The 11,230-nt window shown below is 42.9% G+C and overlaps 1 pseudogene across 1 annotated transcript; it reads left to right on the forward strand.

Moving 5' to 3' along the window:
- Positions 1-8,751: 8,751 nt before the first annotated feature.
- Positions 8,752-9,170, forward strand: LOC116098043 (annotated as a pseudogene). Its single transcript, XR_004121677.1, has one exon. The product of XR_004121677.1 is annotated as a 60S ribosomal protein L34 pseudogene (transcript).
- Positions 9,171-11,230: the final 2,060 nt, after the last annotated feature.

An 11,230-nucleotide genomic window follows, 5' to 3' on the forward strand; every position in this document is an offset into this window, starting at 1 on the left:
AAACAAAAAAGAACATGAATTTGGCTCTCAGAAGCCACAGAGAAGAGCCAGGTAAAGTGGCTCAAGTTTGTATTCCCAGTGTTGGAAAGACAGAGGCTGGCCCCAGGAATAATCAGTGGACTCTGCATCCCAGTCAAAGATCCATCTCAAAAATAAGGTAGATGGCACCTAGGAAGAATAACACTTAAGGTTGTCCTGTAGTCTCCATACATGTGCCCCTACACACACACACACACACACACACACACACAGAGAGAGAGAGAGAGAGAGAACTGGCAGTAAAAACCTAACAGCTCCCACCAGTCACTTCTCTCAGAAGTCAGCTCTAGGTTGCTGAGGTGGTTGCAGGTGGCTCACACAAACCTGGTGACCTGAGTTCCAACCCCAGAACCCACAGTGGAAGCAGAGACTACTTGACTACTTGCAAGTTGTATCCTGACTGTTACATTGATAGTGCTTGGGGTTGTTAGCCTCACTAATAAAAGAGTTTAAGAATGGACTCAGGCCGAGCAGTGGTGGCGCACGCCTTTAATACCAGCACTTGGGAGGTAGAGGCAGGCGAATTTCTGAGTTCGAGGCCAGCCTGGTCTACAGAGTGAGTTCCAGGACAGCCAGGGCTACACAGAGAAACCCTGTCTTGAAAAACCAAAAAAAAAAAAAAAAAAAAAAAAAAAAAAAAAAAAAAAAAAAAAAGAATGGACTCAAAGAGCAATGCAAGGACAGTTTTATTAGATTTTTTTTTTTAAAAGCCCCAATGCAGGCTAACTTTAAACGTTGGGACAATGGAAGAAAGAATGGGAAAAAGCCATGCTATTGAAGCTAGCACGGAGGTCAGACACACAGCAGACTGACAAGCAGCCACACCATGGAGAGGAAGGCTTAGATAAACGGCATTGGGGGGGGGGTGCACACAGGGCAGGGGTGGGGTGGGGGAGGAGTTCAAAATGTTAGGAAAGCAAGCTAGTGAAAGAGATGAAAAGAAGAAAAAGTTATGATTTTCTGAATATTTGAAAAAGAACAGAGGGGCTGGTGAGATGGCTCAGTGGGTAAGAGCTCCAACTGCTCTTCCAAAGGTCCTGAACTCAAATCCCAGCAACCACATGGTGGCTCACAACCACAACCACCCATAATGAGATCTGACACCCTCTTCTGGTGTGTCTGAAGATAGCTACAGGTGTGTCTGAAGACAGCTACAGTGTACTTATTTATAATAAATAAATCTTTGGGCCGGGGCAAGCAGGGACTGAGCAAAAGGGGTCTACCTCAGAGTGCAGAGGTCCTAAAAAAAAGGAAAAAAAAGAAAAAAAGGTCAATTCCCAACAACCAAGTGAAGGCTCACAACTATCTGTACAGTTACAGTATGTACTCATATACATAAAAAAAATAAATAAATCTTTAAAAAAAAAAAAAGAGCTGGGCTGTGGTGGTGCATGCCTTTAATCCTAGCACTTGGGAGGCAGAGGCAGGCAAATTTCTAAGTTCGAGACCAGCCTGGTCTACAGAATGAGTTCCAGCACAGCCAGGGCTATACAGAGAAGCCCTGTCTTGAAAAACCAAAAAATAAATAAATAAATAAAAATAAAAAATAAATAAATAAACTACCAGTTATCCCCCCTTCTGTCTTTAGCATGGCTTAAAGTGAGCCTGTCTCCTAGAGGTAGGCCCTTGGTGGGGCAATGATCCAGTCCATCTTGAGTATTGGGTATATACCAAGGCCAGAGTTTCCATTATCTTTCTCTCTCAGTTTTTTTATATTTATTTTATTTTATATGTGAGTTTTTTGCTTAGATGTCTGTGTTTATACCACATGTATGTTTAGTACCATCAAAAGTCAGAGGCGGCACTGAATCTCTAAAACTGGAATTATAGATGGTTGTGAGTCACCACGTGAATGCTGAGGATCAAACCTGGGTCCTCTGGAAGAGCAGCAAGTGCTCTTAACCACTGAGCCATCTTTCTAGCCCTTCTATTCTCTTGGCCAGATTTTTTTTTCTACTCTAACATGTGTACCAGGCACATATGTTCCTGCACTCACATATACTCCCCTCTATATCACACATATACAAACACACACACACACACACACACACACACACACACACACACACACACACCAGGCCAGGCAGTGGTGACACAGGCCTTTAAACCCAACACTTGGGAGGCAGAAGCAGGCAGATCTCAGAATTTAAGGCCAGACTGGTCTACAGAGAGAGTTTTAGGATTGTCAAGGCTAAACATAGAAACCCTGGCTAGAAAAACAAACACAATAAATAATATTAAAAGGAGATGCCTCCATGAGTAAAGGCACTTGCAACCAAACTTGGAGACCTGAGTTCTAGCTTGGGGACCTGGTTGGTATTAGGAAAACACCAGCTATCATGGCTGTCCCCTGACCTGTATATAAGTATGGTGACCTATGCAGCAGCTCCCCCCAATAAACGAATTAAAATGGAAGGAAAATTTGTTTAATTGGTTCTTCCCAAAGTTCTCTTCAAAGTAGCAGGAAGTTTTATATGTGCTGAGTGCCTCCCCTGAGTCGCGGGGCCAGGGTGTGATATTTACAGCCTAACAGCCTTCAGGATGGATGAGTGTTCCCAGAAGTTAAACAACTTGCCCAGGGTCACACAGAAAGGAAGTGGAAACATCAGAAGACATCAGTTCATTGGTTCTAGAGTTAACACACTGTTAACCCCAATAAAAAGAACTTCATTTGTAGATGTTAAAGCACTCATTCTCTCTCATACTTCATCCAAATTACACTTTCCTCATGACACTGAAGACACTCCGCCTAACCTCAGCTGGGACAGGAAAGAAGGCCAGTGGCCAAGAGCACTCACTGCTTTTCCAGAGGACTAGAGTTCTGTTCCCAACACCCATGCTAAGCGCTCCAGCTCCAGAGGATCTGGTGTCCTCTTCTGACCTCTGTGGACATACACACATACACAAATGAGAAACAGGAAAAAGACTTCCAGACCATTATAAACCAAATTAATTTATTCAGAAGAAATGTCTCCTCTGATGCTCCCATAGAGCAACATGACAATTCTAATGGTTGCTCTAATGCCCCTATTTTTATTCACACCTATAGACCATCAGCAAGCCCATACCTCCCCCTATATATTCATCAATCCCAAGTTATCCCCAACATCTTTCTGTTGCAGGATATTTGATCACACTGTGAACACTGAGATTGTGTTGTCTACTGGAAAAACAAAACAAAACAAAACTATTTCTAGTTGTGGTATGGCTCAGCCTTAGTACACACCTTTAATCCCAAATAGTGGAGGTAAAATTAGTTTATAAAAGGAAACACCCATGTTTGAAAATGATGTATAACTAAGTGACAGAGAGAGAAACATTTTTTTTTGTCTGTTTGTTTTTTTCAAGACAGGGTTTCTCTGTATAGCCCTGGCTGTTTTGGAACTCACTCTGTAGACCAGGCTGGCCTCAAACTCAGAAATCTGCCTGCCTCTGCCTCCCAAGTGCTGGGATTAAAGGCGTGCGTCATCACTGCCCGGCCAAGAGAAACATTTTACAGAATAGGATATGCCTACTTTTCACAAGAAGAGAGAGGAAACGGAAGCTATCTGAGGAGCAGTACAGAAAGAGGAGGAGGCACTTTTCCTGCAACTGTGGTACAGAGATAGGTTGCAGAGAAAGAACAAGCTAGACACAGGTGAAGGCAGAAGGAACCAGAAAATGAGAAAGAGCTAGAAGGTTAGAACAAATTGTCAAAGTTAGTATGAGGCCAAACAGAGCAATTCAATCAGAAACTGTGAGAAGCCAGATTGAATCAGTCAGCTTGGTGAGGAGATTGAGCCAGAAGAGCTGAGTTGAACAGCCAGCCAGAGATCAGGAAGAACTAGGAAGAGATGAGCTTATTCAGCAGCAAGTCTCAGAGGCTGAAAACACTGCAGGCCTAGATTAGACTGTACAGAGGGAAGAAGCTTCCAAGACTAGGCCTAGGTTAGCAGATGGAGGCAGTAATCCTCCGAGACAATGATTACAACAGGCAAATAAAGTTACTTTAACATCTTCCACCTACCCCGAGCCTCCCACCTCTACAGTAACCCCATCTTGCCTTTCTAGTCCTATTTTTGCCCACCAAGACCCCACCCGTACCCTAAAAATTCTAATAAAATTGTCCATTCTTCACCCATCTATTTTAGTTGTTCAAGGATCCTTGAAGATACAGAATGTACAGACTCTCAAGTCAATGATATAAAACAACATGTAACTTGTATAGCCACCCCCAAATTTTATCTACTGGTTTATTTTTTAAGACTGGAGCTTCCTGGGGCTGGTGAGATGGCTCAGCTGTTAGGAGCACTGACTGCTCTTCCAGAGGTCATGAGTTCAAATCCCAGCAACCACGTGGTGGCTCACAACCATCTGTAATGAAAGACCAAAAAAAAGAAAAAAGAAAAGAAAGAAGACTGGGGCTTGCTATGCTGGTCTGCTTCAACTTCCTGAGTTGCTAAGACCATGGGCTCAATAGGCCCTCACCTTCCCAAACTTTCAGTCATCTCTAGATTTGTTTTAATAACTCATTCCATGCAGTGTTATATAAATACTCACCAGAGTATTGTTATGGAATAATGGGAACAAAAGAAACCTTACATGTTCAATACAGATACATGTTAAAATCTTTAAATATTTATTCTCTCTCTCTCTCTCTCTCTCTCTTTCTCTCTCTCTCTCTCTCTCTCTCTCTGTGTGTGTGTGTGTGTGTGTGTGTGTGTGTGTGTGTGTGTGTGTAACTCAGGTTATCAGGCATCCAGGGTAAAGACATGATTATTTCAAATTACTTCTAAGCCCAGAGTGGTGGCACAAGCCTTTAATCACAGACAGGAGAATCTCTGTGAATTTGAGGCCAGGTTGGTCTACATAGTTTCAGGACAATCAGGCCTACATAGTAAGACCCTGGCTCAAAATAATAAACAAACAAATAAGTAAGTAAAAGTAAGTTATTGTGTGTGTGCACACACATCCATGTACAGTAGATTACTCCTTCTATCATACCAATCCTGAGGACTGAAATAAAGCTATCAGGCTTAGTGTCAAATACCTTTACATTTGAGTCATCTCACTAGCCCTCAAGACATGATTAGAGAGAGAGAGAGAGAGAGAAAGAGAGAGAGAGAGAGAGAAAGAGAGAGAGAGAGAGAAGGGATTTTTCAAGAGCAAGAGAGATGCTCCCATGGCTATAAGCCTGACAATCTCGGTCTGATCTCCAGAACCCACTTACAAAGCCAGATGCAGTGACATGCATCTCTAATCTCAAAATGTCTATGGAGGTATGGGAGAGATATATATGGTAGGAGGAGACAGTCAGCTCCTAGAAATTGTTCTCTGACCTTCACATTCAGGCATGGCAGCACACACATACAAAGTTAAAAAATAAAATCATTTAAGGGGCTGGCGAGATGGCTCAGCGGGTAAGAGCACTGACTGTTCTTTTGAAGGTCCTGAGTTCAGATCCCAGCAACCACATGGTGGCTCACAACCACCCGTAATGAGATCTGATGCCCTCTTCTGGTGTGTCTGAAGACAGCTACAGTGTATTACGCCAGAGGGAGCGGGGCTGTCCTGAGTTCAATTCCCAGCAGCCACAATATGGCTCACGGCCATCTGTACAGCTACAGTGTACTCATACACATAAAATAAATAAATATATCTTTAAAAGAATTATTTAAATTCAAACTGGCAGTGGTAAAACATGAGTGCTCAAGAGAGATAGAAGCAGAAGAACACTGTAATTTCAAGGCCAGCTAGGGGGAAGGGACATGATAAGGCTGACATTTGTCACCAAAAAGGTAAAAGTATTTTCAATCTGGGCTGGAGAGATGACTCAGTGGTTAAGAGCACTGACTGTTCTTCCAGAGGACCTGGGTTCAAATCCTAGCACCCACATGGCTGCTCACAACTGTCTGTAACTCCTGTTCCAGGGAATCTGACAAGCTCCCATGGACATGCCATACATGCAGCCAAAACACCAATGAACATAAAATAAAATTAAATAATTCATTTAAAGTATTTTCAATTCATGGGCCCTGAATCATAGATTCAGAGCCCACAGATACAAGGAAACCAATTGCATGAGGTGTTTATGTGCACATAATACTTACAATACTACAACTTTGCCAATTATCTTCAGACAAGGTCTTTCACTGAGCGTAGAGCTTGCTGTTTGGGGGGCTAGACTAACCAGCATAGGTCAGGAATCTTCATTCTCTGCCCAGCACAGCACTGGGGTAACAGGAGGCCATGCCTACCTTTTTACATAAGTTGTTATAAAATAGAATGTGAGGGAGATGGGGTTGGGGAATGGGGTATCTGGCCAGCCCATGCCAGGGATTTCCCCTGAGAAATCACTCCATGCAACAGATCTGGTATAAAGGGAGTTTACTGGGGGAAAGGCAGGGGATGTTAGGGGCTGGAGAATGTGTAGAGGCAGATAGATGGGAGCAGAGCCTTGGGGACAGAGGACAGAAATCGGGAGAGAGAGACCAGCCAGGAACACATGGGAACAGGGAGAGAAAGAGAGAGAACCAGGGTGGCAAGCAGTCCTTTTACACACCACCCTCACTTGGCCACAGGTAATGGCCCTAGGCCAATGATGTAAACCATTGTTAGCTCTCTGGGAAGAGCCTACAGGAATCACCTTTAAGCTAACATAGGTGCTAGAATCCAAATTCAGGCTCTCAGGTTAGTGCCACAGCATTCACCCGCTGCCTTATCTTGCCAGTCCTCTAGATATTTAGTTTAAAAATGTATTTGCAAGCTGGGCAGTGGTGGCGCACGCCTTTAATACCAGCACTTGGGAGGCAGAGAGGCAGGTGGATTTCTGAGTTCGAAGCCAGCCTGGTCTACAGAGTGAATTCCAGGAAAGCCAAGGCTACACAGAGAAACCCTGTCTCGAAATAAAAACACCAAAAAAAAAAAAAAGTCTTTGCAGATCTACCAACTGTTAACATTTTGTATCACTTGTCTTACCCACTCATGCAGGAGTATGTGTGTGTGTGTGTGTTTTGATTTTTTTCCCTAAATCTTTTTTATTTCTTTCATTTCTTGTTCTATTATTGTTGTTTCTTGTTTAATTGATTTATAGTTAGTTAAATAGCTTAATTTTTGATGTCAACCCCAATTACATGTTAAAATCCAGGTCAATTTGAACTACACATCTCAGGACAATTTGAGCCTTTGGGACAAGCGATATCAGTATGGGCTTTCTCCCTCGTTGGCTGTGTGGCCTCCTTCAGTTTCCTTTGCACAGGAAGGCTGATCCACTGTACCTTGATTACCAGAATTAAGTAAGCACTCAAAAGTGAATGGTTGTCACTCATTTAAGTATTTCTCAAAAATGCAGTCTGAGCCAGGCTGTGGTGGTGAATGCCTTTAATCCCAGCACTTGGGAGGCAGAGGCAGGTGGATTTCTGAGTTCAAGGCCAGCCTGGACTACAGAGTGAGTTCCAGGACAGCCAGGTCTACACAGAGAAACCCTATCTCAAAAAAAAACAAAACAAAACAAAACAAAAAAAAGTATTTGTATATACTTTAATATTGAGTGTATTCAACTTCCCTCTAACCCCATGCTATGTGCACAACAAGCAGTTAATAAATGTTTGTTAGTAATTAACTCAGAAATTCCACCCTGCCACACAAAAACTTGCATACATGTGTATAAAGCAGATATTTAGAATATTCAAGCTATTCAGAATAGTCATAAAGTAGTAAAACTCAAATGTCCAAATTGATGAATAAATGAAATAAACATGGTATGTCCATATACTGGAGTATTATTAAGCATTAAAAAGAAAAGTACAAACATGCTACAGCATAGTTGACCACTAAAAACATTGTGTAAAGTGAAAAAAGTCAATCACAAACAGCCCACATAATGTGTGACTACATTACCATGAAACATCAAAAAAAGGTGTCTAAGGCCAGGGGTAACAAACACCTAATGGGTACAAAAGGTTTGTTACATTTGATGTTGCTTTTTAATTATTACATTTTTTTTTAGGCAGGGTTTCTTTGTGTAGCCCTGACTATCCTAGAACTCACTCTGTATATCAGGCTGGCCTTGAATTCACAGAGATTCACCTGCCTCTGCCTCCTGAGTGCTGAGATTTAAAGATGTGCACCACTACCACCCAGCTCTAATTATTACATTTTTATGTATTTGTTTTGTGTGTAAGGGATATATGAGTGCCATAGTACACATGTGGAGATCAGAGGACAGCTTGTAGGAGTTAGTTCTCTCCTTCTACCATGTGGGCCCTAGGGATGGAACTCAAGTCATCCATCAGGTTTAGAAGAAGCACGGTTACCCACTGAGCCATCTGGTCAACCTCTCGGGTCAAATCCAGTGCCTTTAACTACCAAGTCACATCACCCTCCTCAAAGAGTTATTTCTGGACTGATGAAGTGGTTCAGGCACATGCCTTACAAACAAGTGATCAACCTGTGTTTAATCCATAGGACTCATGGTGGAAGGCAAGAACCTACTCTGGGAAGTTGTCTTCTGGGTATCAGGGAGATTGTTCAGCAGTTAAGAGTACTTCTTGAACTTGAAGAGGACCTGAGTTCAGTTCTCAGCGCGCACATCGTTATCTTGAAATTGCTTGTAACTCCAACTCCATGAGATCCAATTCTTCCTGGACGCTTTGGACACCTGAACTCACAAATGCACATACTCCTACACATATACATACATGTATACATAACTTAAAAATAAAGCTTAGCTCTTCCGGGGACGGTGCTTAGAGGCGCTCAGGATGGTCCAGCGTTTGACATACCGTCGTAGGCTCTCCTACAATACAGCCTCTAACAAAACTAGGCTGTCTCAAACCCCTGGCAACAGGATTGTTTACCTTTACACCAAGAAAGTTGGGAAAGCACCTAAATCCGCATGTGGCGTGTGCCCAGGCAGACTGCGAGGGGTTCGGGCCGTGAGACCCAAAGTCCTTATGAGATTGTCTAAGACAAAGAAGCATGTCAGCAGGGCCTATGGTGGCTCCATGTGTGCCAAGTGTGTCCGGGACAGGATCAAGCGGGCTTTCCTTATTGAGGAGCAGAAAATCGTTGTGAAAGTGTTGAAGGCACAAGCACAGAGTCAGAAAGCAAAATAAATGCAGCTTTTTTAAGTAATAAAAATCAAGACTTAGTCTACGGTTCCGTTAAAAAAAAATAAAATAAAAAAAATAAAATAAAAAAAAAATAAAGCTTAAAAGAGAGAGAGAATTGGGAACATAGCTAACTTAGTGGTAGAATGTTTGCCTAGGCCCAGGTTGAAATCCTCAGTAACACACACAGGATTCATTTTTCTTTGAAACAGGGTCTCACTATGTTGCCCAGGCTGGCCTTCAACTCCTGGGCTCAAATGATAGTTTCACTTTAGGCTCAGAAGTAGACAGAACTGCAGGTACCCATCACCTTGCTTAGCTTAGAGATGTTATTTTTTAAAAAGAAAAAGAAAAGAAATGCTTCTTCATGGTATAGTGCTTGTCTGGCATCCATGAGGCTAGAGGTTCAGGTCAGGAGCCAGGCATAGTAGAACACTCTTGGCACTTAGGAGGTAAAGACAGGAGGATTGCCTCAAGGCCAGTTCTAGATCAGCCAGGACTTCATAGTGAGACATTGCCCTCCCTACAAAAAGTAATAATAATAAGGAAAAACAAAACAAAACAGAACAGAACAGAAAAGTGCCCTAGGTAGTGATGTCACACTCCTTTAAATCCCAGTGCTCAGGGGGCAAAGGCAGTTGGATCTCTGTGAGTTTGAAGACAGCTGGTCTACAGAGTGAGTTCCAAGGCTACACAGAGAAACCCTGTCTTTAAAAGGAAGGAAGGAAGGAAGGGAGGGAGGGAGGGAGGGAGGGAAGGAGGAAGGGAAGGAAAAAAATAGGTAGTTTATGCCTGGCGGTGGTGGCACATGCCTTTAATATCAGCACTTGGGAGGCAGAGGCAGGTGTGAGTTCGAGACCAGCCTAGTCTACAGAGTGAGTTCCAGGACAGCCAGAGCTATACAGAGAAACCCTGTCTCCAAAAACCAAAAAAAAAAAAAAAAAAAAAAGGTAGCTTATGCTTATAATTTCAACTATTGCAGGAATATTATCAAGTTTGCTGTCATTATGTACATAGTGAGTTCCAGACTAGATGGCTACAGAGTGAGCCCTTGTTGCAACAAACAAACAAATCAAATAAACAATAATGCAGCTTCCTCTTCTGTACTGTCTACTTTGTGTCAACTTGACACAAGCTAGAGTCATCAGAGAGGAAGGAGCCATGAGATCCAGATGCAAGGCATTTTCTCAATTAGTGATCAGTAAGGAAGGGTCCAGTCCATGATGGAAGGTGTTGTCATCCCTGGGCTGGTGATCCTGGGTTTTATAAGAAAGCAGGCTGAGCAAGCCATGAGGAGCAAGCCAGTAAACAGCACCCGTTCATGGCCTCTGCATCAGCTCCTGCCTTCAGGTTCCTGCCCTGATGGTGTTCTGACTTCCTTTGATGATGAACATTTATATGCAAGTATAAATGTAAATAAACCCTTTCCTCCCCAAGTTGCTTTGGTCATGGTGTTTTCTTGCATCAGTAGAAACTCTAACTAAGCCATCTTCCTGGCTCCATCAGGGACAGAGGTTGATGAGGACAGAGGCCTCGTAGGCCTTTATCTCTTCACATTCTAAGAACCAGAGCCTTCTGGTTCTGGGGGAACATCCTGCTGTGTCCCTTCTGCCAGTATCTCCCATCAAATGTATACCTAGCCCTTTCCTCCCAGGCTTTAGCTATTTGCAGGTCAAGGTCTCCTAAAAGCATCTGAGGTCACTAGTCACAGTCAAGGTTACATTGCCAAGCTTGTGAGTGAACACAGCATCCCTGTCTTACTGGTGCTGGGCAGTTGAACTGGCTCCAGGTTCCTTCTACACCTTGAGTAGATTGTTACACTCCTCCAAATGTGTTCTGTGTCAAAAGTAGCAGTCTGTGCTTAAAAGGCAGAATGTGTGGAATCAGGACTTCTACCTTCCATACTCCAGTCTGGCTGAACTCTAAGAAGAGGAATTAAGGAAGTCTTTGACCTGAATTCCCAATCCCAACTCTATCCCTGAGCATGTAGAGGACCTACCTGCTCACTTCCTCTGAGTAGACTACAGAGATGGGACAGTTTAATATGTAACCCTTTACAGTGAATTAGAACCTCTATATAAAAAAGGAAATAAGCTAAAAAC

This window comes from Mastomys coucha, unplaced genomic scaffold (assembly GCF_008632895.1).
Source record: "Mastomys coucha isolate ucsf_1 unplaced genomic scaffold, UCSF_Mcou_1 pScaffold20, whole genome shotgun sequence".
Lineage (NCBI taxonomy): Eukaryota > Metazoa > Chordata > Mammalia > Rodentia > Muridae > Mastomys > Mastomys coucha.